Here is a 27446-nt window from a genome sequence, read left to right on the forward strand (position 1 = left end):
TTTACTCCTCTCAACAGCCCAAACAAGTTTCTAAAAGGATGAGTTTGCAACTACTTTACTTTTGGAGAAAATTCAAAACATTCATTATTCAATAGGGCCCAAACTATCAAAAACCAGCGGTTTCAATGAACACACATTTCTTGGTAGAATCATGCAGGACTGAAATTTTTGATGTTTTTCTACTCCTCTCATGAGCCCAAACAAGTCTATAAAAGCATGAGTTTGCAACTACTTTACCTTTGGAGAAAATTCAAAACATTCATTATTCAATAGAGCCCAATAGCAAAAACCAGCGTTTTGAATGAAGAATCACATTTCTTGGTAGAATCATGCAGGATTGAAATTTTTGATGGTTTTTTACTCCTCTCAACAGCCCAAACAAGTTTCTAAAAGGATGAGTTTGCAACTACTTTACTTTTGGAGAAAATTCAAAACATTCATTATTCAATAGGGCCCAAACTATCAAAAACCAGCGGTTTCAATGAACACACATTTCTTGGTAGAATCATGCAGGCCTGAAATTTTTGATGTTTTTCTACTCCTCTCATGAGCCCAAACAAGTCTCTAAAAGCATGAGTTTGCAACTACTTTACTTTTGGAGAAAATTCAAAACATTCATTATTCAATAGGGCCCAAACTATCAAAAACCAGCGGTTTGAATCAACACACATTTCTTGGTAGAATCATGCAGGACTGAAATTTTTGATGTTTTTCTACTCCTCTCATGAGCCCAAACAAGTCTCTAAAAGCATGAGTTTGCAACTACTTTACTTTTGGAGAAAATTCAAAACATTCACTATTCAATAGAGCCCAATAGCAAAAATCAGGTTTTGAATGAAGAATCACATTTCTTGGTAAAATCATGCAGGATTGAAATTTTTGATGGTTTTTTACTCCTCTCAACAGCCCAAACAAGTTTCTAAAAGGATGAGTTTGCAACTACTTTACTTTTGGAGAAAATTCAAAACATTCATTATTCAATAGGGCCCAAACTATCAAAAACCAGCGGTTTCAATGAACACACATTTCTTGGTAGAATCATGCAGGACTGAAATTTTTGATGTTTTTCTACTCCTCTCATGAGCCCAAACAAGTCTCTAAAAGCATGAGTTTGCAACTACTTTACTTTTGGAGAAAATTCAAAACATTCATTATTCAATAGGGCCCAAACTATCAAAAACCAGCGGTTTGAATCAACACACATTTCTTGGTAGAATCATGCAGGACTGAAATTTTTGATGTTTTTCTACTCCTCTCATGAGCCCAAACAAGTCTCTAAAAGCATGAGTTTGCAACTACTTTACTTTTGGAGAAAATTCAAAACATTCATTATTCAATAGAGCCCAATAGCAAAAACCAGCGTTTTGAATGAAGAATCACATTTCTTGGTAGAATCATGCAGGATGGAAATTTTTGATGGTTTTTTACTCCTCTCAACAGCCCAAACAAGTTTCTAAAAGGATGAGTTTGCAACTACTTTACTTTTGGAGAAAATTCAAAACATTCATTATTCAATAGGGCCCAAACTATCAAAAACCAGCGGTTTCAATGAACACACATTTCTTGGTAGAATCATGCAGGACTGAAATTTTTGATGTTTTTCTACTCCTCTCATGAGCCCAAACAAGTCTCTAAAAGCATGAGTTTGCAACTACTTTACTTTTGGAGAAAATTCAAAACATTCATTATTCAATAGAGCCCAATAGCAAAAACCAGCGTTTTGAATGAAGAATCACATTTCTTGGTAGAATCATGCAGGATTGAAATTTTTGATGGTTTTTTACTCCTCTCAACAGCCCAAACAAGTTTCTAAAAGGATGAGTTTGTAACTACTTTACTTTTGGAGAAAATTCAAAACATTCATTATTCAATAGGGCCCAAACTATCAAAAACCAGCGGTTTGAATGAACACATTTCTTGGTAGAATCATGCAGGACTGAAATTTTTGATGTTTTTCTACTCCTCTCATGAGCCCAAACAAGTCTCTAAAAGCATGAGTTTGCAACTACTTTACTTTTGGAGAAAATTCAAAACATTCACTATTCAATAGAGCCCAATAGCAAAAATCAGGTTTTGAATGAAGAATCACATTTCTTGGTAGAATCATGCAGGATTGAAATTTTTGATGGTTTTTTACTCCTCTCAACAGCCCAAACAAGTTTCTAAAAGGATGAGTTTGCAACTACTTTACTTTTGGAGAAAATTCAAAACATTCATTATTCAATAGGGCCCAAACTATCAAAAACCAGCGGTTTCAATGAACACACATTTCTTGGTAGAATCATGCAGGACTGAAATTTTTGATGTTTTTCTACTCCTCTCATGAGCCCAAACAAGTCTATAAAAGCATGAGTTTGCAACTACTTTACTTTTGGAGAAAATTCAAAACATTCATTATTCAATAGAGCCCAATAGCAAAAACCAGCGTTTTGAATGAAGAATCACATTTCTTGGTAGAATCATGCAGGATTGAAATTTTTGATGGTTTTTTACTCCTCTCAACAGCCCAAACAAGTTTCTAAAAGGATGAGTTTGCAACTACTTTACTTTTGGAGAAAATTCAAAACATTCATTATTCAATAGGGCCCAAACTATCAAAAACCAGCGGTTTCAATGAACACACATTTCTTGGTAGAATCATGCAGGACTGAAATTTTTGATGTTTTTCTACTCCTCTCATGAGCCCAATCAAGTCTCTAAAAGCATGAGTTTGCAACTACTTTACTTTTGGAGAAAATTCAAAACATTCATTATTCAATAGAGCCCAATAGCAAAAACCAGCGTTTTGAATGAAGAATCACATTTCTTGGTAGAATCATGCAGGATTGAAATTTTTGATGGTTTTTTACTCCTCTCAACAGCCCAAACAAGTTTCTAAAAGGATGAGTTTGCAACTACTTTACTTTTGGAGAAAATTCAAAACATTCATTATTCAATAGGGCCCAAACTATCAAAAACCAGCCGTTTCAATGAACACACATGTCTTGGTAGAATCATGCAGGACTGAAATTTTTGATGTTTTTCTACTCATCTCATGAGCCCAAACAAGTCTCTAAAAGCATGAGTTTGCAACTACTTTACTTTTGGAGAAAATTCAAAACATTCATTATTCAATAGAGCCCAATAGCAAAAACCAGCGTTTTGAATGAAGAATCACATTTCTTGGTAGAATCATGCAGGATTGAAATTTTTGATGGTTTTTTACTCCTCTCAACAGCCCAAACAAGTTTCTAAAAGGATGAGTTTGCAACTACTTTACTTTTGGAGAAAATTCAAAACATTCATTATTCAATAGGGCCCAAACTATCAAAAACCAGCGGTTTCAATGAACACACATTTCTTGGTAGAATCATGCAGGACTGAAATTTTTGATGTTTTTCTACTCCTCTCATGAGCCCAAACAAGTCTCTAAAAGCATGAGTTTGCAACTACTTTACTTTTGGAGAAAATTCAAAACATTCATTATTCAATAGAGCCCAATAGCAAAAACCAGCGTTTTGAATGAAGAATCACATTTCTTGGTAGAATCATGCAGGATTGAAATTTTTGATGGTTTTTTACTCCTCTCAACAGCCCAAACAAGTTTCTAAAAGGATGAGTTTGCAACTACTTTACTTTTGGAGAAAATTCAAAACATTCATTATTCAATAGGGCCCAAACTATCAAAAACCAGCGGTTTGAATGAACACATTTCTTGGTAGAATCATGCAGGACTGAAATTTTTGATGTTTTTCTACTCCTCTCATGAGCCCAAACAAGTCTCTAAAAGCATGAGTTTGCAACTACTTTACTTTTGGAGAAAATTCAAAACATTCACTATTCAATAGAGCCCAATAGCAAAAATCAGGTTTTGAATGAAGAATCACATTTCTTGGTAGAATCATGCAAGATTGAAATTTTTGATGGTTTTTTACTCCTCTCAACAGCCCAAACAAGTTTCTAAAAGGATGAGTTTGCAACTACTTTACTTTTGGAGAAAATTCAAAACATTCATTATTCAATAGGGCCCAAACTATCAAAAACCAGCGGTTTCAATGAACACACATTTCTTGGTAGAATCATGCAGGACTGAAATTTTTGATGTTTTTCTACTCCTCTCATGAGCCCAAACAAGTCTCTAAAAGCATGAGTTTGCAACTACTTTACTTTTGGAGAAAATTCAAAACATTCATTATTCAATAGAGCCCAATAGCAAAAACCAGCGTTTTGAATGAAGAATCACATTTCTTGGTAGAATCATGCAGGATTGAAATTTTTGATGGTTTTTTACTCCTCTCAACAGCCCAAACAAGTTTCTAAAAGGATGAGTTTGCAACTACTTTACTTTTGGAGAAAATTCAAAACATTCATTATTCAATAGGGCCCAAACTATCAAAAACCAGCGGTTTCAATGAACACACATTTCTTGGTAGAATCATGCAGGACTGAAATTTTTGATGTTTTTCTACTCCTCTCATGAGCCCAAACAAGTCTCTAAAAGCATGAGTTTGCAACTACTTTACTTTTGGAGAAAATTCAAAACATTCATTATTCAATAGGGCCCAAACTATCAAAAACCAGCGGTTTGAATCAACACACATTTCTTGGTAGAATCATGCAGGACTGAAATTTTTGATGTTTTTCTACTCCTCTCATGAGCCCAAACAAGTCTCTAAAAGCATGAGTTTGCAACTACTTTACTTTTGGAGAAAATTCAAAACATTCATTATTCAATAGAGCCCAATAGCAAAAACCAGCGTTTTGAATGAAGAATCACATTTCTTGGTAGAATCATGCAGGATGGAAATTTTTGATGGTTTTTTACTCCTCTCAACAGCCCAAACAAGTTTCTAAAAGGATGAGTTTGCAACTACTTTACTTTTGGAGAAAATTCAAAACATTCATTATTCAATAGGGCCCAAACTATCAAAAACCAGCGGTTTCAATGAACACACATTTCTTGGTAGAATCATGCAGGACTGAAATTTTTGATGTTTTTCTACTCCTCTCATGAGCCCAAACAAGTCTCTAAAAGCATGAGTTTGCAACTACTTTACTTTTGGAGAAAATTCAAAACATTCATTATTCAATAGAGCCCAATAGCAAAAACCAGCGTTTTGAATGAAGAATCACATTTCTTGGTAGAATCATGCAGGATTGAAATTTTTGATGGTTTTTTACTCCTCTCAACAGCCCAAACAAGTTTCTAAAAGGATGAGTTTGCAACTACTTTACTTTTGGAGAAAATTCAAAACATTCATTATTCAATAGGGCCCAAACTATCAAAAACCAGCGGTTTGAATGAACACATTTCTTGGTAGAATCATGCAGGACTGAAATTTTTGATGTTTATCTACTCCTCTCATGAGCCCAAACAAGTCTCTAAAAGCATGAGTTTGCAACTACTTTACTTTTGGAGAAAATTCAAAACATTCACTATTCAATAGAGCCCAATAGCAAAAATCAGGTTTTGAATGAAGAATCACATTTCTTGGTAGAATCATGCAAGATTGAAATTTTTGATGGTTTTTTACTCCTCTCAACAGCCCAAACAAGTTTCTAAAAGGATGAGTTTGCAACTACTTTACTTTTGGAGAAAATTCAAAACATTCATTATTCAATAGGGCCCAAACTATCAAAAACCAGCGGTTTCAATGAACACACATTTCTTGGTAGAATCATGCAGGACTGAAATTTTTGATGTTTTTCTACTCCTCTCATGAGCCCAAACAAGTCTCTAAAAGCATGAGTTTGCAACTACTTTACTTTTGGAGAAAATTCAAAACATTCATTATTCAATAGAGCCCAATAGCAAAAACCAGCGTTTTGAATGAAGAATCACATTTCTTGGTAGAATCATGCAGGATTGAAATTTTTGATGGTTTTTTACTCCTCTCAACAGCCCAAACAAGTTTCTAAAAGGATGAGTTTGCAACTACTTTACTTTTGGAGAAAATTCAAAACATTCATTATTCAATAGGGCCCAAACTATCAAAAACCAGCGGTTTCAATGAACACACATTTCTTGGTAGAATCATGCAGGACTGAAATTTTTGATGTTTTTCTACTCCTCTCATGAGCCCAAACAAGTCTCTAAAAGCATGAGTTTGCAACTACTTTACTTTTGGAGAAAATTCAAAACATTCATTATTCAATAGGGCCCAAACTATCAAAAACCAGCGGTTTGAATCAACACACATTTCTTGGTAGAATCATGCAGGACTGAAATTTTTGATGTTTTTCTACTCCTCTCATGAGCCCAAACAAGTCTCTAAAAGCATGAGTTTGCAACTACTTTACTTTTGGAGAAAATTCAAAACATTCATTATTCAATAGAGCCCAATAGCAAAAACCAGCGTTTTGAATGAAGAATCACATTTCTTGGTAGAATCATGCAGGATGGAAATTTTTGATGGTTTTTTACTCCTCTCAACAGCCCAAACAAGTTTCTAAAAGGATGAGTTTGCAACTACTTTACTTTTGGAGAAAATTCAAAACATTCATTATTCAATAGGGCCCAAACTATCAAAAACCAGCGGTTTCAATGAACACACATTTCTTGGTAGAATCATGCAGGACTGAAATTTTTGATGTTTTTCTACTCCTCTCATGAGCCCAAACAAGTCTCTAAAAGCATGAGTTTGCAACTACTTTACTTTTGGAGAAAATTCAAAACATTCATTATTCAATAGAGCCCAATAGCAAAAACCAGCGTTTTGAATGAAGAATCACATTTCTTGGTAGAATCATGCAGGATTGAAATTTTTGATGGTTTTTTACTCCTCTCAACAGCCCAAACAAGTTTCTAAAAGGATGAGTTTGTAACTACTTTACTTTTGGAGAAAATTCAAAACATTCATTATTCAATAGGGCCCAAACTATCAAAAACCAGCGGTTTGAATGAACACATTTCTTGGTAGAATCATGCAGGACTGAAATTTTTGATGTTTTTCTACTCCTCTCATGAGCCCAAACAAGTCTCTAAAAGCATGAGTTTGCAACTACTTTACTTTTGGAGAAAATTCAAAACATTCACTATTCAATAGAGCCCAATAGCAAAAATCAGGTTTTGAATGAAGAATCACATTTCTTGGTAGAATCATGCAGGATTGAAATTTTTGACGGTTTTTTACTCCTCTCAACAGCCCAAACAAGTTTCTAAAAGGATGAGTTTGCAACTACTTTACTTTTGGAGAAAATTCAAAACATTCATTATTCAATAGGGCCCAAACTATCAAAAACCAGCGGTTTCAATGAACACACATTTCTTGGTAGAATCATGCAGGACTGAAATTTTTGATGTTTTTCTACTCCTCTCATGAGCCCAAACAAGTCTATAAAAGCATGAGTTTGCAACTACTTTACTTTTGGAGAAAATTCAAAACATTCATTATTCAATAGAGCCCAATAGCAAAAACCAGCGTTTTGAATGAAGAATCACATTTCTTGGTAGAATCATGCAGGATTGAAATTTTTGATGGTTTTTTACTCCTCTCAACAGCCCAAACAAGTTTCTAAAAGGATGAGTTTGCAACTACTTTACTTTTGGAGAAAATTCAAAACATTCATTATTCAATAGGGCCCAAACTATCAAAAACCAGCGGTTTCAATGAACACACATTTCTTGGTAGAATCATGCAGGACTGAAATTTTTGATGTTTTTCTACTCCTCTCATGAGCCCAAACAAGTCTCTAAAAGCATGAGTTTGCAACTACTTTACTTTTGGAGAAAATTCAAAACATTCATTATTCAATAGGGCCCAAACTATCAAAAACCAGCGGTTTGAATCAACACACATTTCTTGGTAGAATCATGCAGGACTGAAATTTTTGATGTTTTTCTACTCCTCTCATGAGCCCAAACAAGTCTCTAAAAGCATGAGTTTGCAACTACTTTACTTTTGGAGAAAATTCAAAACATTCACTATTCAATAGAGCCCAATAGCAAAAATCAGGTTTTGAATGAAGAATCACATTTCTTGGTAAAATCATGCAGGATTGAAATTTTTGATGGTTTTTTACTCCTCTCAACAGCCCAAAAAAGTTTCTAAAAGGATGAGTTTGCAACTACTTTACTTTTGGAGAAAATTCAAAACATTCATTATTCAATAGGGCCCAAACTATCAAAAACCAGCGGTTTCAATGAACACACATTTCTTGGTAGAATCATGCAGGACTGAAATTTTTGATGTTTTTCTACTCCTCTCATGAGCCCAAACAAGTCTCTAAAAGCATGAGTTTGCAACTACTTTACTTTTGGAGAAAATTCAAAACATTCATTATTCAATAGAGCCCAATAGCAAAAACCAGCGTTTTGAATGAAGAATCACATTTCTTGGTAGAATCATGCAGGATTGAAATTTTTGATGGTTTTTTACTCCTCTCAACAGCCCAAACAAGTTTCTAAAAGGATGAGTTTGCAACTACTTTACTTTTGGAGAAAATTCAAAACATTCATTATTCAATAGGGCCCAAACTATCAAAAACCAGCGGTTTCAATGAACACACATTTCTTGGTAGAATCATGCAGGACTGAAATTTTTGATGTTTTTCTACTCCTCTCATGAGCCCAAACAAGTCTCTAAAAGCATGAGTTTGCAACTACTTTACTTTTGGAGAAAATTCAAAACATTCATTATTCAATAGGGCCCAAACTATCAAAAACCAGCGGTTTGAATCAACACACATTTCTTGGTAGAATCATGCAGGACTGAAATTTTTGATGTTTTTCTACTCCTCTCATGAGCCCAAACAAGTCTCTAAAAGCATGAGTTTGCAACTAATTTACTTTTGGAGAAAATTCAAAACATTCATTATTCAATAGAGCCCAATAGCAAAAACCAGCGTTTTGAATGAAGAATCACATTTCTTGGTAGAATCATGCAGGATTGAAATTTTTGATGGTTTTTTACTCCTCTCAACAGCCCAAACAAGTTTCTAAAAGGATGAGTTTGCAACTACTTTACTTTTGGAGAAAATTCAAAACATTCATTATTCAATAGGGCCCAAACTATCAAAAACCAGCGGTTTGAATGAACACATTTCTTGGTAGAATCATGCAGGACTGAAATTTTTGATGTTTTTCTACTCCTCTCATGAGCCCAAACAAGTCTCTAAAAGCATGAGTTTGCAACTACTTTACTTTTGGAGAAAATTCAAAACATTCACTATTCAATAGAGCCCAATAGCAAAAATCAGGTTTTGAATGAAGAATCACATTTCTTGGTAAAATCATGCAGGATTGAAATTTTTGATGTTTTTTTACTCCTCTCAGCAGCCCAAACAAGTTTCTAAAAGGATGAGTTTGCAACTACTTTACTTTTGGAGAAAATTCAAAACATTCATTATTCAATAGGGCCCAAACTATCAAAAACTAGCCATTTCAATGAACACACATGTCTTGGTAGAATCATGCAGGACTGAAATTTTTGATGTTTTTCTACTCCTCTCATGAGCCCAAACAAGTCTCTAAAAGCATGAGTTTGCAACTACTTTACTTTTGGAGAAAATTCAAAACATTCACTATTCAATAGAGCCCAATAGCAAAAATCAGGTTTTGAATGAAGAATCACATTTCTTGGTAAAATCATGCAGGATTGAAATTTTTGATGGTTTTTTACTCCTCTCAACAGCCCAAACAAGTTTCTAAAAGGATGAGTTTGCAACTACTTTACTTTTGGAGAAAATTCAAAACATTCATTATTCAATAGGGCCCAAACTATCAAAAACCAGCGGTTTCAATGAACACACATTTCTTGGTAGAATCATGCAGGACTGAAATTTTTGATGTTTTTCTACTCATCTCATGAGCCCAAACAAGTCTCTAAAAGCATGAGTTTGCAACTACTTTACTTTTGGAGAAAATTCAAAACATTCATTATTCAATAGAGCCCAATAGCAAAAACCAGCGTTTTGAATGAAGAATCACATTTCTTGGTAGAATCATGCAGGATTGAAATTTTTGATGGTTTTTTACTCCTCTCAACAGCCCAAACAAGTTTCTAAAAGGATGAGTTTGCAACTACTTTACTTTTGGAGAAAATTCAAAACATTCATTATTCAATAGGGCCCAAACTATCAAAAACCAGCGGTTTGAATGAACACATTTCTTGGTAGAATCATGCAGGACTGAAATTTTTGATGTTTTTCTACTCCTCTCATGAGCCCAAACAAGTCTCTAAAAGCATGAGTTTGCAACTACTTTACTTTTGGAGAAAATTCAAAACATTCACTATTCAATAGAGCCCAATAGCAAAAATCAGGTTTTGAATGAAGAATCACATTTCTTGGTAGAATCATGCAAGATTGAAATTTTTGATGGTTTTTTACTCCTCTCAACAGCCCAAACAAGTTTCTAAAAGGATGAGTTTGCAACTACTTTACTTTTGGAGAAAATTCAAAACATTCATTATTCAATAGGGCCCAAACTATCAAAAACCAGCGGTTTCAATGAACACACATTTCTTGGTAGAATCATGCAGGACTGAAATTTTTGATGTTTTTCTACTCCTCTCATGAGCCCAAACAAGTCTCTAAAAGCATGAGTTTGCAACTACTTTACTTTTGGAGAAAATTCAAAACATTCATTATTCAATAGAGCCCAATAGCAAAAACCAGCGTTTTGAATGAAGAATCACATTTCTTGGTAGAATCATGCAGGATTGAAATTTTTGATGGTTTTTTACTCCTCTCAACAGCCCAAACAAGTTTCTAAAAGGATGAGTTTGCAACTACTTTACTTTTGGAGAAAATTCAAAACATTCATTATTCAATAGGGCCCAAACTATCAAAAACCAGCGGTTTCAATGAACACACATTTCTTGGTAGAATCATGCAGGACTGAAATTTTTGATGTTTTTCTACTCCTCTCATGAGCCCAAACAAGTCTCTAAAAGCATGAGTTTGCAACTACTTTACTTTTGGAGAAAATTCAAAACATTCATTATTCAATAGGGCCCAAACTATCAAAAACCAGCGGTTTGAATCAACACACATTTCTTGGTAGAATCATGCAGGACTGAAATTTTTGATGTTTTTCTACTCCTCTCATGAGCCCAAACAAGTCTCTAAAAGCATGAGTTTGCAACTACTTTACTTTTGGAGAAAATTCAAAACATTCATTATTCAATAGAGCCCAATAGCAAAAACCAGCGTTTTGAATGAAGAATCACATTTCTTGGTAGAATCATGCAGGATGGAAATTTTTGATGGTTTTTTACTCCTCTCAACAGCCCAAACAAGTTTCTAAAAGGATGAGTTTGCAACTACTTTACTTTTGGAGAAAATTCAAAACATTCATTATTCAATAGGGCCCAAACTATCAAAAACCAGCGGTTTCAATGAACACACATTTCTTGGTAGAATCATGCAGGACTGAAATTTTTGATGTTTTTCTACTCCTCTCATGAGCCCAAACAAGTCTCTAAAAGCATGAGTTTGCAACTACTTTACTTTTGGAGAAAATTCAAAACATTCATTATTCAATAGAGCCCAATAGCAAAAACCAGCGTTTTGAATGAAGAATCACATTTCTTGGTAGAATCATGCAGGATTGAAATTTTTGATGGTTTTTTACTCCTCTCAACAGCCCAAACAAGTTTCTAAAAGGATGAGTTTGTAACTACTTTACTTTTGGAGAAAATTCAAAACATTCATTATTCAATAGGGCCCAAACTATCAAAAACCAGCGGTTTGAATGAACACATTTCTTGGTAGAATCATGCAGGACTGAAATTTTTGATGTTTTTCTACTCCTCTCATGAGCCCAAACAAGTCTCTAAAAGCATGAGTTTGCAACTACTTTACTTTTGGAGAAAATTCAAAACATTCACTATTCAATAGAGCCCAATAGCAAAAATCAGGTTTTGAATGAAGAATCACATTTCTTGGTAGAATCATGCAAGATTGAAATTTTTGATGGTTTTTTACTCCTCTCAACAGCCCAAACAAGTTTCTAAAAGGATGAGTTTGCAACTACTTTACTTTTGGAGAAAATTCAAAACATTCATTATTCAATAGGGCCCAAACTATCAAAAACCAGCGGTTTCAATGAACACACATTTCTTGGTAGAATCATGCAGGACTGAAATTTTTGATGTTTTTCTACTCCTCTCATGAGCCCAAACAAGTCTCTAAAAGCATGAGTTTGCAACTACTTTACTTTTGGAGAAAATTCAAAACATTCATTATTCAATAGAGCCCAATAGCAAAAACCAGCGTTTTGAATGAAGAATCACATTTCTTGGTAGAATCATGCAGGATTGAAATTTTTGATGGTTTTTTACTCCTCTCAACAGCCCAAACAAGTTTCTAAAAGGATGAGTTTGCAACTACTTTACTTTTGGAGAAAATTCAAAACATTCATTATTCAATAGGGCCCAAACTATCAAAAACCAGCGGTTTCAATGAACACACATTTCTTGGTAGAATCATGCAGGACTGAAATTTTTGATGTTTTTCTACTCCTCTCATGAGCCCAAACAAGTCTCTAAAAGCATGAGTTTGCAACTACTTTACTTTTGGAGAAAATTCAAAACATTCATTATTCAATAGGGCCCAAACTATCAAAAACCAGCGGTTTGAATCAACACACATTTCTTGGTAGAATCATGCAGGACTGAAATTTTTGATGTTTTTCTACTCCTCTCATGAGCCCAAACAAGTCTCTAAAAGCATGAGTTTGCAACTACTTTACTTTTGGAGAAAATTCAAAACATTCATTATTCAATAGAGCCCAATAGCAAAAACCAGCGTTTTGAATGAAGAATCACATTTCTTGGTAGAATCATGCAGGATGGAAATTTTTGATGGTTTTTTACTCCTCTCAACAGCCCAAACAAGTTTCTAAAAGGATGAGTTTGCAACTACTTTACTTTTGGAGAAAATTCAAAACATTCATTATTCAATAGGGCCCAAACTATCAAAAACCAGCGGTTTCAATGAACACACATTTCTTGGTAGAATCATGCAGGACTGAAATTTTTGATGTTTTTCTACTCCTCTCATGAGCCCAAACAAGTCTCTAAAAGCATGAGTTTGCAACTACTTTACTTTTGGAGAAAATTCAAAACATTCATTATTCAATAGAGCCCAATAGCAAAAACCAGCGTTTTGAATGAAGAATCACATTTCTTGGTAGAATCATGCAGGATTGAAATTTTTGATGGTTTTTTACTCCTCTCAACAGCCCAAACAAGTTTCTAAAAGGATGAGTTTGTAACTACTTTACTTTTGGAGAAAATTCAAAACATTCATTATTCAATAGGGCCCAAACTATCAAAAACCAGCGGTTTGAATGAACACATTTCTTGGTAGAATCATGCAGGACTGAAATTTTTGATGTTTTTCTACTCCTCTCATGAGCCCAAACAAGTCTCTAAAAGCATGAGTTTGCAACTACTTTACTTTTGGAGAAAATTCAAAACATTCACTATTCAATAGAGCCCAATAGCAAAAATCAGGTTTTGAATGAAGAATCACATTTCTTGGTAGAATCATGCAGGATTGAAATTTTTGACGGTTTTTTACTCCTCTCAACAGCCCAAACAAGTTTCTAAAAGGATGAGTTTGCAACTACTTTACTTTTGGAGAAAATTCAAAACATTCATTATTCAATAGGGCCCAAACTATCAAAAACCAGCGGTTTCAATGAACACACATTTCTTGGTAGAATCATGCAGGACTGAAATTTTTGATGTTTTTCTACTCCTCTCATGAGCCCAAACAAGTCTATAAAAGCATGAGTTTGCAACTACTTTACTTTTGGAGAAAATTCAAAACATTCATTATTCAATAGAGCCCAATAGCAAAAACCAGCGTTTTGAATGAAGAATCACATTTCTTGGTAGAATCATGCAGGATTGAAATTTTTGATGGTTTTTTTACTCCTCTCAACAGCCCAAACAAGTTTCTAAAAGGATGAGTTTGCAACTACTTTACTTTTGGAGAAAATTCAAAACATTCATTATTCAATAGGGCCCAAACTATCAAAAACCAGCGGTTTCAATGAACACACATTTCTTGGTAGAATCATGCAGGACTGAAATTTTTGATGTTTTTCTACTCCTCTCATGAGCCCAAACAAGTCTCTAAAAGCATGAGTTTGCAACTACTTTACTTTTGGAGAAAATTCAAAACATTCATTATTCAATAGGGCCCAAACTATCAAAAACCAGCGGTTTGAATCAACACACATTTCTTGGTAGAATCATGCAGGACTGAAATTTTTGATGTTTTTCTACTCCTCTCATGAGCCCAAACAAGTCTCTAAAAGCATGAGTTTGCAACTACTTTACTTTTGGAGAAAATTCAAAACATTCATTATTCAATAGAGCCCAATAGCAAAAACCAGCGTTTTGAATGAAGAATCACATTTCTTGGTAGAATCATGCAGGATGGAAATTTTTGATGGTTTTTTACTCCTCTCAACAGCCCAAACAAGTTTCTAAAAGGATGAGTTTGCAACTACTTTACTTTTGGAGAAAATTCAAAACATTCATTATTCAATAGGGCCCAAACTATCAAAAACCAGCGGTTTCAATGAACACACATTTCTTGGTAGAATCATGCAGGACTGAAATTTTTGATGTTTTTCTACTCCTCTCATGAGCCCAAACAAGTCTCTAAAAGCATGAGTTTGCAACTACTTTACTTTTGGAGAAAATTCAAAACATTCATTATTCAATAGAGCCCAATAGCAAAAACCAGCGTTTTGAATGAAGAATCACATTTCTTGGTAGAATCATGCAGGATTGAAATTTTTGATGGTTTTTTACTCCTCTCAACAGCCCAAACAAGTTTCTAAAAGGATGAGTTTGTAACTACTTTACTTTTGGAGAAAATTCAAAACATTCATTATTCAATAGGGCCCAAACTATCAAAAACCAGCGGTTTGAATGAACACATTTCTTGGTAGAATCATGCAGGACTGAAATTTTTGATGTTTTTCTACTCCTCTCATGAGCCCAAACAAGTCTCTAAAAGCATGAGTTTGCAACTACTTTACTTTTGGAGAAAATTCAAAACATTCACTATTCAATAGAGCCCAATAGCAAAAATCAGGTTTTGAATGAAGAATCACATTTCTTGGTAGAATCATGCAGGATTGAAATTTTTGACGGTTTTTTACTCCTCTCAACAGCCCAAACAAGTTTCTAAAAGGATGAGTTTGCAACTACTTTACTTTTGGAGAAAATTCAAAACATTCATTATTCAATAGGGCCCAAACTATCAAAAACCAGCGGTTTCAATGAACACACATTTCTTGGTAGAATCATGCAGGACTGAAATTTTTGATGTTTTTCTACTCCTCTCATGAGCCCAAACAAGTCTATAAAAGCATGAGTTTGCAACTACTTTACTTTTGGAGAAAATTCAAAACATTCATTATTCAATAGAGCCCAATAGCAAAAACCAGCGTTTTGAATGAAGAATCACATTTCTTGGTAGAATCATGCAGGATTGAAATTTTTGATGGTTTTTTACTCCTCTCAACAGCCCAAACAAGTTTCTAAAAGGATGAGTTTGCAACTACTTTACTTTTGGAGAAAATTCAAAACATTCATTATTCAATAGGGCCCAAACTATCAAAAACCAGCGGTTTCAATGAACACACATTTCTTGGTAGAATCATGCAGGACTGAAATTTTTGATGTTTTTCTACTCCTCTCATGAGCCCAAACAAGTCTCTAAAAGCATGAGTTTGCAACTACTTTACTTTTGGAGAAAATTCAAAACATTCATTATTCAATAGGGCCCAAACTATCAAAAACCAGCGGTTTGAATCAACACACATTTCTTGGTAGAATCATGCAGGACTGAAATTTTTGATGTTTTTCTACTCCTCTCATGAGCCCAAACAAGTCTCTAAAAGCATGAGTTTGCAACTACTTTACTTTTGGAGAAAATTCAAAACATTCACTATTCAATAGAGCCCAATAGCAAAAATCAGGTTTTGAATAGTGTTGAGCATTCCGATACCGCAAGTATCGGGTATCGGCCGATATCAGCGGTATCGGAATTCCGATACTTAATTCCGATACTTTTTTCATATCGGATTCCGGGATCGGAATCGGAATAGGAAGTTCCCATCATGCTATGAGCCTGCTTGCTTTGATTAAGCCAATGGGAATCCTCCGAAGTGTGGGCACATCCTGTTAGGCATGTAGGCATGTTAACTATTGGCATGGCTGTGATTGGCTGCCGAAATGATGTCATGATGCACTATAAAAGCCACCGCAGCCGCCATTTCTGGTCACTCTGCTGTGAATTCAGTTAGGGACAGGCTGCTGTAGAAGACTGTGAGGGACAGTTAGAAATAGCGATTCTAAAAACAATATTGTGCTTTATCCAGGCTACATAAACCACCACTGTAGCTTGCTTTTCCCTAGCAGCGCTGTTTTCACAGCTGTCTGCAAGGGCTGTGTGAGTGCAGCTCACGCTGTGGAGTGGGTCCTGCAGCCACGTCAGGCTGTAGGCCACCCAGTGTGATCACTGCTGCCTCATACATCTTTTATTTTTTGAGCTGCATTTTTTAAATAATTTCAATCTAGTGTGCTTCCATCCGTATCCATATACGTTGGTTGCAAACACTAGTAGTAGACAGCGGAGCCTTTCTGCAGCCTTTCAGTGCTAGTGTCCACTTTGCTGCACTGTTCACGGCTGTCTGAGAGGTCTCTGACTGTGTGTGAGTGCAGCTCACGCTGAGTAGTGTGTCCTGCAGCTACGTCTGGCTGTAGGACGCTCAGCGTGCGTCACTGCCTCACACATATTTTTATTTGAGTGCAGCTCATTTTTTCTTCTATTAGTGTGCATCCATCCGTCTCCATCTACGGTGGTTGCAAACACTATATAGGAGTACACAGCGGAGCCTTTCTGCAGCCTGTCAGTGCCAGTGCCCACTTAGCTGCACTGTTGACGGCTGTCTGAGAGGTCTCTGACTGTGTGTGAGTGCAGCTCACGCTGAGTAGAGTGTCCTGCAGCTACGTCTGGTTGTAGGACGCTCAACGTGCGTCACTGCCTCACACATATTTGTCTCTGAGTGCAGCTCATTTTTTCTTCTCCTATTAGTGTGCATCCATCCGTATCCATCAACATTGGTTGGTTGCAAACACTATATAGGAGTAGATAGAGGAGCCTTTTTTTCTGGCTTGTGCCCTGCCGGCGCAGCCAGATTAGTATTACCCAATTTTTTTGGAGCCTCATCTTTTGCATTGTAGGTTACCTGCCTGCATTGTAATAGCTCCAAAAAGTTGGTGATACTATCAGTTTCAATTCTTTGTTCTCATACTTTGAGTTTGTTTCAAACAAAGAAACCACATAAAAAGTTCACCAAACACTACATTTTGAACTTGTGTAGGCCACATCAGCTCCTATTAAAGTCTAGTCCACACACACACACTTCATAAAATTAGTGTTTCTTGTACCTGTAACCAGCTGTTCAGGAATAAGCACACTAAGGCCCCCCTTTGTCCTTTTTTGCCTATCTTAAGCAGTCTTGCAAGATGAAGAAGGCAGGGAGTAAGGCGCGGGGGCGTGGGCGTGGGCGTGGAGTTTCAGCAGGGAGAGGACGTGGGGATTCTGCAGGGAGAGGACGTGGGGATTCTACAGGTAGAGGACGTGGGGATTCTGGGCCTGCTGCGGGCACCAGTGGATCAGCATCCCCCAGTTTTAGCAGGCAACAGTCCTTTATGCGCAGCTTTGTAGGACCTCAACGTACCCCACTGCTGCGGGAGGAACAAATTGAAGCCGTTGTCGGATGGATGGCAGCTAACGCATCGACTTCAATTACTTCCGCATCCTCTCAGGGTCAGAGCACCGAAGAGCAACCATCTGTCTCTTCACCACCTGCCAAAGTGCCCAGGCAGTCAGAGAGACATGGACAGGAGCCATCACAATCTCTACTTCTGTTCTCGGAATCTGTTGGCTTGGAAAGAGGGGGCCAGCCAAGCAGCATTCCTGAATGTGAAGAAGAGGGAGTATGCAGTGATGCGCAACTTCTTTGTCCCTCTGAATCTGAAGAGGCGAGTGGGCCAGTGCCTATGGTCAGCACACCTCAGTACGCATCAGATGATGACGAGACTCAGTTGCCACTTTCTGGTGCGTACGGTGCTGGCGAGACAACCCCGGAGAAGCAGCTGTTTGAAGAGGGGAGGGAAGATGATGAGGTCCTTGACCCATCATGGCGTGAGCAACAGGAAGGTGGTGGGAGCAGCTCGGAGGAAGAGATTCCCCTACCGGCCAAAACAGGAGGCAGAGGGAGGGGGAAGACTTGGTTGCCTGTACCCTCCACTTCGGCACCCGTTAGGAGCATTCCTCCTTCCAAAGGCAAACCGGGCGCTCACAAGAGTTGCAGTGCGTGGTCCTTTTTTGACACAGTTGCAGATGACATTTGCTTTGTCAAATGCAAGCTGTGTCATCAGAGAGTCAAAAGAGGGAGAAATGTCAGCAACCTCAATACCACAAATATGTGGAAACATGTGCGCACCAAGCACGAGTTGGAGTTGCATAGACACCCTCAAGACGTAGGCCAACGTACAGCACCACCTACCACCTCTTCAGTTCGTGTTGGGCCCTCTTCCTCCAGCTCACACACTGCTGGTTCGGCTTCCTCACAGGATCGCCAAGGAAGAACCTCTGCCACTGTTGTCCGGAGACCCTGTCAGATTCCACCCATAACAGCACGTTCCCATCCATCACAGCCATCGGTAGCACAGGCATGGGATAAAAGGCGCCCTTACTCGGCAAACCATCCCCGAGCACAGTCTCTGAATGCTGGCATTGCCAAACTTCTGGCAGTTGAAATGCTGTCATTCAGGCTGGTGGACACTGACACCTTCCGGGACTTAATGGCATTGGCAGTCCCCCAATACAACGTGCCCAGCCGCTTTTATTTCAGCAGGCGAGCCGTCCCTGCCCTGCAGAAACATGTTGAGGGCAAAATAAAACATGCGCTACTAAACGCCGTTAGTAGCAAGGTCCACCTGACCACCGATGCGTGGACCAGTAACCATGGACAGGGACGATACCTTTCCCTCACTGCCCACTGGGTCAATGTTGTGGAGCCGGGTACGGATCTGGAGAGTGGCGCTGTACGTGTTCTTCCAACGCCACGGATTGCAGGACTCCAGTCTGTACACATAGACTCCTCCTCCTACTCAAGTTCCTCAGAAACAGCAGAGCAGGAGCCTGTTACGACCGATATGAGCACAGCCGTGGCCAAACGTCAACAGGCTGTACTCAAATTAATTTCTTTGGGGAATCGAAGCCACACAGCGCAGGAGCTCTGGAATGCTATCAAGCTGGAGAGCGATGTGTGGTTTGGGCCAGCGAATCTCCAGCCGGGCTTGGTAGTGTGTGACAATGGCCGAAATCTGGTGGCAGCTCTTGGCCTAGGCAACCTCACACACATCCCATGTCTGGCACATGTTCTTAACTTGGTCGTGCAGAGCTTTCTGAGGGACTATCCGGATCTTGATGCACTGTTGCACAAGGTCCGCATAGAGTGCGCTCACTTGCGACGTTCCAGCACGGCAAGATCGCGCCTCGCTGCTCTGCAGCGACGATTTGGCCTTCCAGAACATCGCATCATATGTGACCTACCCACCCGGTGGAATTCAACGTTACATATGTTGGAGAGGTTGTGTGAGCAGCAGGCAGCAGTCATGGAGTACCAGCTGCATCAGGCGCAAACAAGTCGCACTGTGCGCCGTTCACACTTCAGCACCATTGAGTGGGCCTCTATGAAGGACATCTGCCTCGTTTTGCGTGCCTTCGATGAATCCACGCGGATGGCGAGTGCAGATGATGCACTAGTCAGCATGACTGTCCCCCTTATCTGCCTGCTTCAACAAACACTGCAAGCACTAAGGGATGAGGTTTCAGAAGAGGTGGAGGATGAGGAGTCCCAAATGCCATCTGCTTCTGGACAGTCTGCGCTACGTGTTTCCTCACAAAGGCCTAGGCAGGGGACACTTTGTGAGGAGGATGAGGAGGAGTCGATGGAGGAGGAAGACATCTCTCCAGAGGAGGGAGGTACACAAACCTCTACTCAGTATGTACAGCGAGGGTGGGGTGATGCAGAGCAGGTCGAGGTCACGCCTCAAACAGGGGACAGCGGTTCTTTGGCAGTTGGGAGTCTGCAGCACATGGTTGATTTCATGCTGCAGTGCCTGAGAAACGACCGCCGCATCGCCCACATTCTCGTCTCGGCTGATTATTGGGTGTACACCCTCCTAGATCCTCGCTACCGGGACAGCGTACAAAGGTTCATACCAACGTTGAACCGGGAGCGTAAAATGCGGGAGTACGAAGAGTCACTGGTGCAGTCCATAATGTTTTCCATTCCACCCGACAGCATTGTTGCAAGTGCTTTACAAAGCAGCTCTGTGCGTCGAGGCAGTGGAGGAAACTCTGCACAAAGAGGGAGCAGAGGCAGTGCCGCAGCACAAGGCAAGACCACTATGGCCCAAATGTGGCAAAGTTTTGTGTGTCCACCACAATTGTCTACACCATCAGCGACGCCTCGAGTCAGCAGGAGGCAACGCTTCCGTCAGATGGTGTCAGACTACATGTCTTGCCCTGTCGCTGTACTCCCAGATGGCTCTTCCCCCTTCAAGTTTTGGGTCTCTAAGCTGGATACATGGCCAGAGCTTAGCCAGTATGCATTGGAGGTGCTGGCTTGCCCTGCTGCCAGTGTATTATCGGAACGTGTCTTTAGAGCCGCAGGTGGTGTACTAACAGACCGTCGCACGCGACTATCTTCCGATAATGTTGACCGGCTGACTTTTCTGAAAATGAACAAGGCCTGGATCTCCAAAGACTTTGCCATTCCTCTTACAGACTAAATTAGTGGTTGGCAACTGTATCCAGGTCTGCTGGTGTGTTCATTTTTCTACCACCTGAACTATAATCCCTGTGCTTCAACACAGCCAGTTGTCGCTCAGATGTGTCGTCTGCACAGAGAAACACACTAGCTCCTGTGTTACTGGGGTTCAGTAATGCCAGCTGATCCCCTGCTGTGTGGACGGCAGAGTCACCAGCTCCATCAACATTCAAACCACTACTGATTTTTAACCGTGCCCAACTTAGGTCTCTGGCTCCACTGTCTCTACTATTTCCCCTGACCTCCAACCCCGCCATCTACATCTCTGAAGTGGCGTCAGCACAATCTACACTTGTTCCTGTGTTCCTGTGGCTCAGTCCCATCAGTTTATCCCCTGATGTGTGTCCGGCAAGGTCTCCTGCTCTGTCCACATTCCCATAACCAGTAGTGGGAATGAGGACAGAGCTGGCGAACTTGCCGGACAAACATCAGGGGATCAACTGATGGGACTGAGCACCAGTAACACAGGAACAAGTGTAGATTGTGCTGACGCCACTTCAGAGATGTAGCTGGCGGGGTTGGAGGCCAGGGTAAATAGTAGAGACAGTGGAGCCAGAGGCCTAAGTGGAGCATGGTTAGAATCAGTAGTAGTCCACAACCTCCATAAAAACCGCTGCCCATTGGCCTCTGCATGCGGCATGCGTAATCCTGGGCACCAACAGCGTCAGTTGGTGTTCAGAAGTGTCGTCTCCACAGAGCCAAACACATTCGTTCAAGTGTTAGTGGGGTTCAGCACTGCCAGCTGTTCCCCTGCTGTGGAGATGGCAAGTCTCCTGCTGCATTCACCTGCCAAAATCCAGTAGGCCCCAGCCTGCTCCTCGCCTAATCCTGGGCTCCAACAGCGTCAGTTGGTGTTCAGAAGTGTCGTCTCCACAGAGCCAAACACATTCGTTCAAGTGTTAGTGGGGTTCAGCACTGCCAGCTGTTCCCCTGCTGTGGAGATGGCAAGTCTCCTGCTGCCTTCACCTGCCAAAATCCAGTAGGCCCCAGCCTGCTCCTCGCCTAATCCTGGGCTCCAACAGCGTCAGTTGGTGTTCAGAAGTGTCGTCTCCACAGAGCCAAACACGTTCGTTCAAGTGTTAGTGGGGTTCAGCACTGCCAGCTGTTCCCCTGCTGTGGAGATGGCAAGTCTCCTGCTGCCTTCACCTGCCAAAATCCAGTAGGCCCCAGCCTGCTCCTCGCCTAATCCTGGGCTCCAACAGCGTCAGTTGGTGTTCAGAAGTGTCGTCTCCACAGAGCCAAACACGTTCGTTCAAGTGTTAGTGGGGTTCAGCACTGCCAGCTGTTCCCCTGCTGTGGAGATGGCAAGTCTCCTGCTGCCTTCACCTGCCAAAATCCAGTAGGCCCCAGCCTGCTCCTCGCCTAATCCTGGGCTCCAACAGCGTCAGTTGGTGTTCAGAAGTGTCGTCTCCACAGAACCAAACACATTCGTTCAAGTGTTAGTGGGGTTCAGCACTGCCAGCTGTTCCCCTGCTGTGGAGATGGCAAGTCTCCTGCTGCATTCACCTGCCAAAATCCAGTAGGCCCCAGCCTGCTCCTCGCCTAATCCTGGGCTCCAACAGCGTCAGTTGGTGTTCAGAAGTGTCGTCTCCACAGAACCAAACACATTCGTTCAAGTGTTAGTGGGGTTCAGCACTGCCAGCTGTTCCCCTGCTGTGGAGATGGCAAGTCTCCTGCTGCATTCACCTGCCAAAATCCAGTAGGCCCCAGCCTGCTCCTCGCCTAATCCTGGGCTCCAACAGCGTCAGTTGGTGTTCAGAAGTGTCGTCTCCACAGAACCAAACACGTTCGTTCAAGTGTTAGTGGGGTTCAGCACTGCCAGCTGTTCCCCTGCTGTGGAGATGGCAAGTCTCCTGCTGCCTTCACCTGCCAAAATCCAGTAGGCCCCAGCCTGCTCCTCGCCTAATCCTGGGCTCCAACAGCGTCAGTTGGTGTTCAGAAGTGTCATCTCCACAGAGCCAAACACGTTCGTTCAAGTGTTAGTGGGGTTCAGCACTGCCAGCTGTTCCCCTGCTGTGGAGATGGCAAGTCTCCTGCTGCCTTCACCTGCCAAAATCCAGTAGGCCCCAGCCTGCTCCTCGCCTAATCCTGGGCTCCAACAGCGTCAGTTGGTGTTCAGAAGTGTCGTCTCCACAGAACCAAACACATTCGTTCAAGTGTTAGTGGGGTTCAGCACTGCCAGCTGTTCCCCTGCTGTGGAGATGGCAAGTCTCCTGCTGCCTTCACCTGCCAAAATCCAGTAGGCCCCAGCCTGCTCCTCGCCTAATCCTGGGCTCCAACAGCGTCAGTTGGTGTTCAGAAGTGTCGTCTCCACAGAACCAAACACGTTCGTTCAAGTGTTAGTGGGGTTCAGCACTGCCAGCTGTTCCCCTGCTGTGGAGATGGCAAGTCTCCTGCTGCATTCACCTGCCAAAATCCAGTAGGCCCCAGCCTGCTCCTCGCCTAATCCTGGGCTCCAACAGCGTCAGTTGGTGTTCAGAAGTGTCGTCTCCACAGAACCAAACACGTTCGTTCAAGTGTTAGTGGGGTTCAGCACTGCCAGCTGTTCCCCTGCTGTGGAGATGGCAAGTCTCCTGCTGCCTTCACCTGCCAAAATCCAGTAGGCCCCAGCCTGCTCCTCGCCTAATCCTGGGCTCCAACAGCGTCAGTTGGTGTTCAGAAGTGTCGTCTCCACAGAACCAAACACATTCGTTCAAGTGTTAGTGGGGTTCAGCACTGCCAGCTGTTCCCCTGCTGTGGAGATGGCAAGTCTCCTGCTGCATTCACCTGCCAAAATCCAGTAGGCCCCAGCCTGCTCCTCGCCTAATCCTGGGCTCCAACAGCGTCAGTTGGTGTTCAGAAGTGTCGTCTCCACAGAACCAAACACATTCGTTCAAGTGTTAGTGGGGTTCAGCACTGCCAGCTGTTCCCCTGCTGTGGAGATGTCAAGTCTCCTGCTGCATTCACCTGCCAAAATCCAGTAGGCCCCAGCCTGCTCCTCGCCTAATCCTGGGCTCCAACAGCGTCAGTTGGTGTTCAGAAGTGTCGTCTCCACAGAACCAAACACGTTCGTTCAAGTGTTAGTGGGGTTCAGCACTGCCAGCTGTTCCCCTGCTGTGGAGATGGCAAGTCTCCTGCTGCCTTCACCTGCCAAAATCCAGTAGGCCCCAGCCTGCTCCTCGCCTAATCCTGGGCTCCAACAGCGTCAGTTGGTGTTCAGAAGTGTCGTCTCCACAGAACCAAACACGTTCGTTCAAGTGTTAGTGGGGTTCAGCACTGCCAGCTGTTCCCCTGCTGTGGAGATGGCAAGTCTCCTGCTGCCTTCACCTGCCAAAATCCAGTAGGCCCCAGCCTGCTCCTCGCCTAATCCTGGGCTCCAACAGCGTCAGTTGGTGTTCAGAAGTGTCGTCTCCACAGAACCAAACACGTTCGTTCAAGTGTTAGTGGGGTTCAGCACTGCCAGCTGTTCCCCTGCTGTGGAGATGGCAGTCTCTCCTGCTGTCTCCGCATTACAAAGACAGTAGGCCTCTGCCTACACCCTCCTATTTCCTGGGCTTCAACACAGCCAGTTGTAGTTCGGAAGTGCCGTCCACACGGAAAGAGACACTTGCTCCCGTGTCTCAGTGGGGTTCAGTAACGTCAGCTGATCCCCTGCTGTGTGGATGGCAGTCTCTCCTGCTGTAAACTCATTCAAAATACAGTAGGCCTCTGCCTACACCCTCCTATTTCCTGGGCTTCAACACAGCCAGTTGTAGTTCGGAAGTGCCGTCCACACGGAAAGAGATACTTGCTCCCGTGTCTCAGTGGGGTTCAGTAACGTCAGCTGATCCCCTGCTGTGTGGATGGCAGTCTCTCCTGCTGTCACCTCATTCAAAATACAGTAGGCCTCTGCCTACACCCTCCTATTTCCTGGGCTTCAACACAGCCAGTTGTAGTTCGGAAGTGCCGTCCACACGGAAAGAGACACTTGCTCCCGTGTCTCAGTGGGGTTCAGTAACGTCAGCTGATCCCCTGCTGTGTGGATGGCAGTCTCTCCTGCTGTAAACTCATTCAAAATACAGTAGGCCTCTGCCTACACCCTCCTATTTCCTGGGCTTCAACACAGCCAGTTGTAGTTCGGAAGTGCCGTCCACACGGAAAGAGATACTTGCTCCCGTGTCTCAGTGGGGTTCAGTAACGTCAGCTGATCCCCTGCTGTGTGGATGGCAGTCTCTCCTGCTGTCACCTCATTCAAAATACAGTAGGCCTCTGCCTACACCCTCCTATTTCCTGGGCTTCAACACAGCCAGTTGTAGTTCGGAAGTGCCGTCCACACGGAAAGAGACACTTGCTCCCGTGTCTCAGTGGGGTTCAGTAACGTCAGCTGATCCCCTGCTGTGTGGATGGCAGTCTCTCCTGCTGTCACCTCATTCAAAATACAGTAGGCCTCTGCCTACACCCTCCTATTTCCTGGGCTTCAACACAGCCAGTTGTAGTTCGGAAGTGCCGTCCACACGGAAAGAGATACTTGCTCCCGTGTCTCAGTGGGGTTCAGTAACGTCAGCTGATCCCCTGCTGTGTGGATGGCAGTCTCTCCTGCTGTAAACTCATTCAAAATACAGTAGGCCTCTGCCTACACCCTCCTATTTCCTGGGCTTCAACACAGCCAGTTGTAGTTCGGAAGTGCCGTCCACACGGAAAGAGACACTTGCTCCCGTGTCTCAGTGGGGTTCAGTAACGTCAGCTGATCCCCTGCTGTGTGGATGGCAGTCTCTCCTGCTGTCACCTCATTCAAAATACAGTAGGCCTCTGCCTACACCCTCCTATTTCCTGGGCTTCAACACAGCCAGTTGTAGTTCGGAAGTGCCGTCCACACGGAAAGAGATACTTGCTCCCGTGTCTCAGTGGGGTTCAGTAATGTCAGCTGATCCCCTGCTGTGTGGATGGCAGTCTCTCCTGCTGTAAACTCATTCAAAATACAGTAGGCCTCTGCCTACACCCTCCTATTTCCTGGGCTTCAACACAGCCAGTTGTAGTTCGGAAGTGCCGTCCACACGGAAAGAGACACTTGCTCCCGTGTCTCAGTGGGGTTCAGTAACGTCAGCTGATCCCCTGCTGTGTGGATGGCAGTCTCTCCTGCTGTCACCTCATTCAAAATACAGTAGGCCTCTGCCTACACCCTCCTATTTCCTGGGCTTCAACACAGCCAGTTGTAGTTCGGAAGTGCCGTCCACACGGAAAGAGATACTTGCTCCCGTGTCTCAGTGGGGTTCAGTAACGTCAGCTGATCCCCTGCTGTGTGGATGGCAGTCTCTCCTGCTGTAAACTCATTCAAAATACAGTAGGCCTCTGCCTACACCCTCCTATTTCCTGGGCTTCAACACAGCCAGTTGTAGTTCGGAAGTGCCGTCCACACGGAAAGAGATACTTGCTCCCGTGTCTCAGTGGGGTTCAGTAACGTCAGCTGATCCCCTGCTGTGTGGATGGCAGTCTCTCCTGCTGTAAACTCATTCAAAATACAGTAGGCCTCTGCCTACACCCTCCTATTTCCTGGGCTTCAACACAGCCAGTTGTAGTTCGGAAGTGCCGTCCACACGGAAAGAGACACTTGCTCCCGTGTCTCAGTGGGGTTCAGTAACGTCAGCTGATCCCCTGCTGTGTGGATGGCAGTCTCTCCTGCTGTCACCTCATTCAAAATTCAGTAGGCCTCTGCCTACACCCTCCTATTTCCTGGGCTTCAACACAGCCAGTTGTAGTTCGGAAGTGCCGTCCACACGGAAAGAGATACTTGCTCCCGTGTCTCAGTGGGGTTCAGTAACGTCAGCTGATCCCCTGCTGTGTGGATGGCAGTCTCTCCTGCTGTAAACTCATTCAAAATACAGTAGGCCTCTGCCTACACCCTCCTATTTCCTGGGCTTCAACACAGCCAGTTGTAGTTCGGAAGTGCCGTCCACACGGAAAGAGATACTTGCTCCCGTGTCTCAGTGGGGTTCAGTAATGTCAGCTGATCCCCTGCTGTGTGGATGGCAAAGTCTCCTGCTGCCTACACAGTCGTACCACTACTGATTTTTAACCGTGCTCCAATTAGGCCTGTGGCTCCACTGTCTCTCGTATTTCCCCTGTCCTCCAACCCTGCCAGTTACAGCTCCGAAGTGGCGTCTGCACAATCCACACTTGTTCCTGTGTTACAGGTGTTCAGTCCGATCAGTTAATCCCCTGATGTGTGTCCGGCAATGTCGCCTGCTCTGTCCACATTCCCATTATCGGAATGTGGACAGAGCAGGCGACATTGCCGGACACACATCAGGGGATTAACTGACCGGACTGAACACCTGTAACACAGGAACAAGTGTGGATTGTGCAGACGCCACTTCGGAGCTGTAACTGGCGGGGTTGGAGGACAGGGGAAATACGAAAATCAGTGAATCCACAGGCCTAAGTGGAGCTTGGTTCAAATTAGTAGTCTACAACCGATCTTAAAATTTCTTCAATGCAGCCTAAGCCTGCTCCGTGCTTGTCCCTGGGCTTCAACACAGCCAGTTGTTGCTCGGAAGTGCCGTCTTCACAGAGTAAAACACTAGCTCCTGTGTTTGTGGGGTTCAGTAACGTCAGCTGTTCCCCTGCTGTT

This window comes from Dendrobates tinctorius, unplaced genomic scaffold (assembly GCF_039654945.1).
Source record: "Dendrobates tinctorius isolate UK_male_01 unplaced genomic scaffold, ASM3965494v1 ptg000125l, whole genome shotgun sequence".
NCBI lineage: Eukaryota > Metazoa > Chordata > Amphibia > Anura > Dendrobatidae > Dendrobates > Dendrobates tinctorius.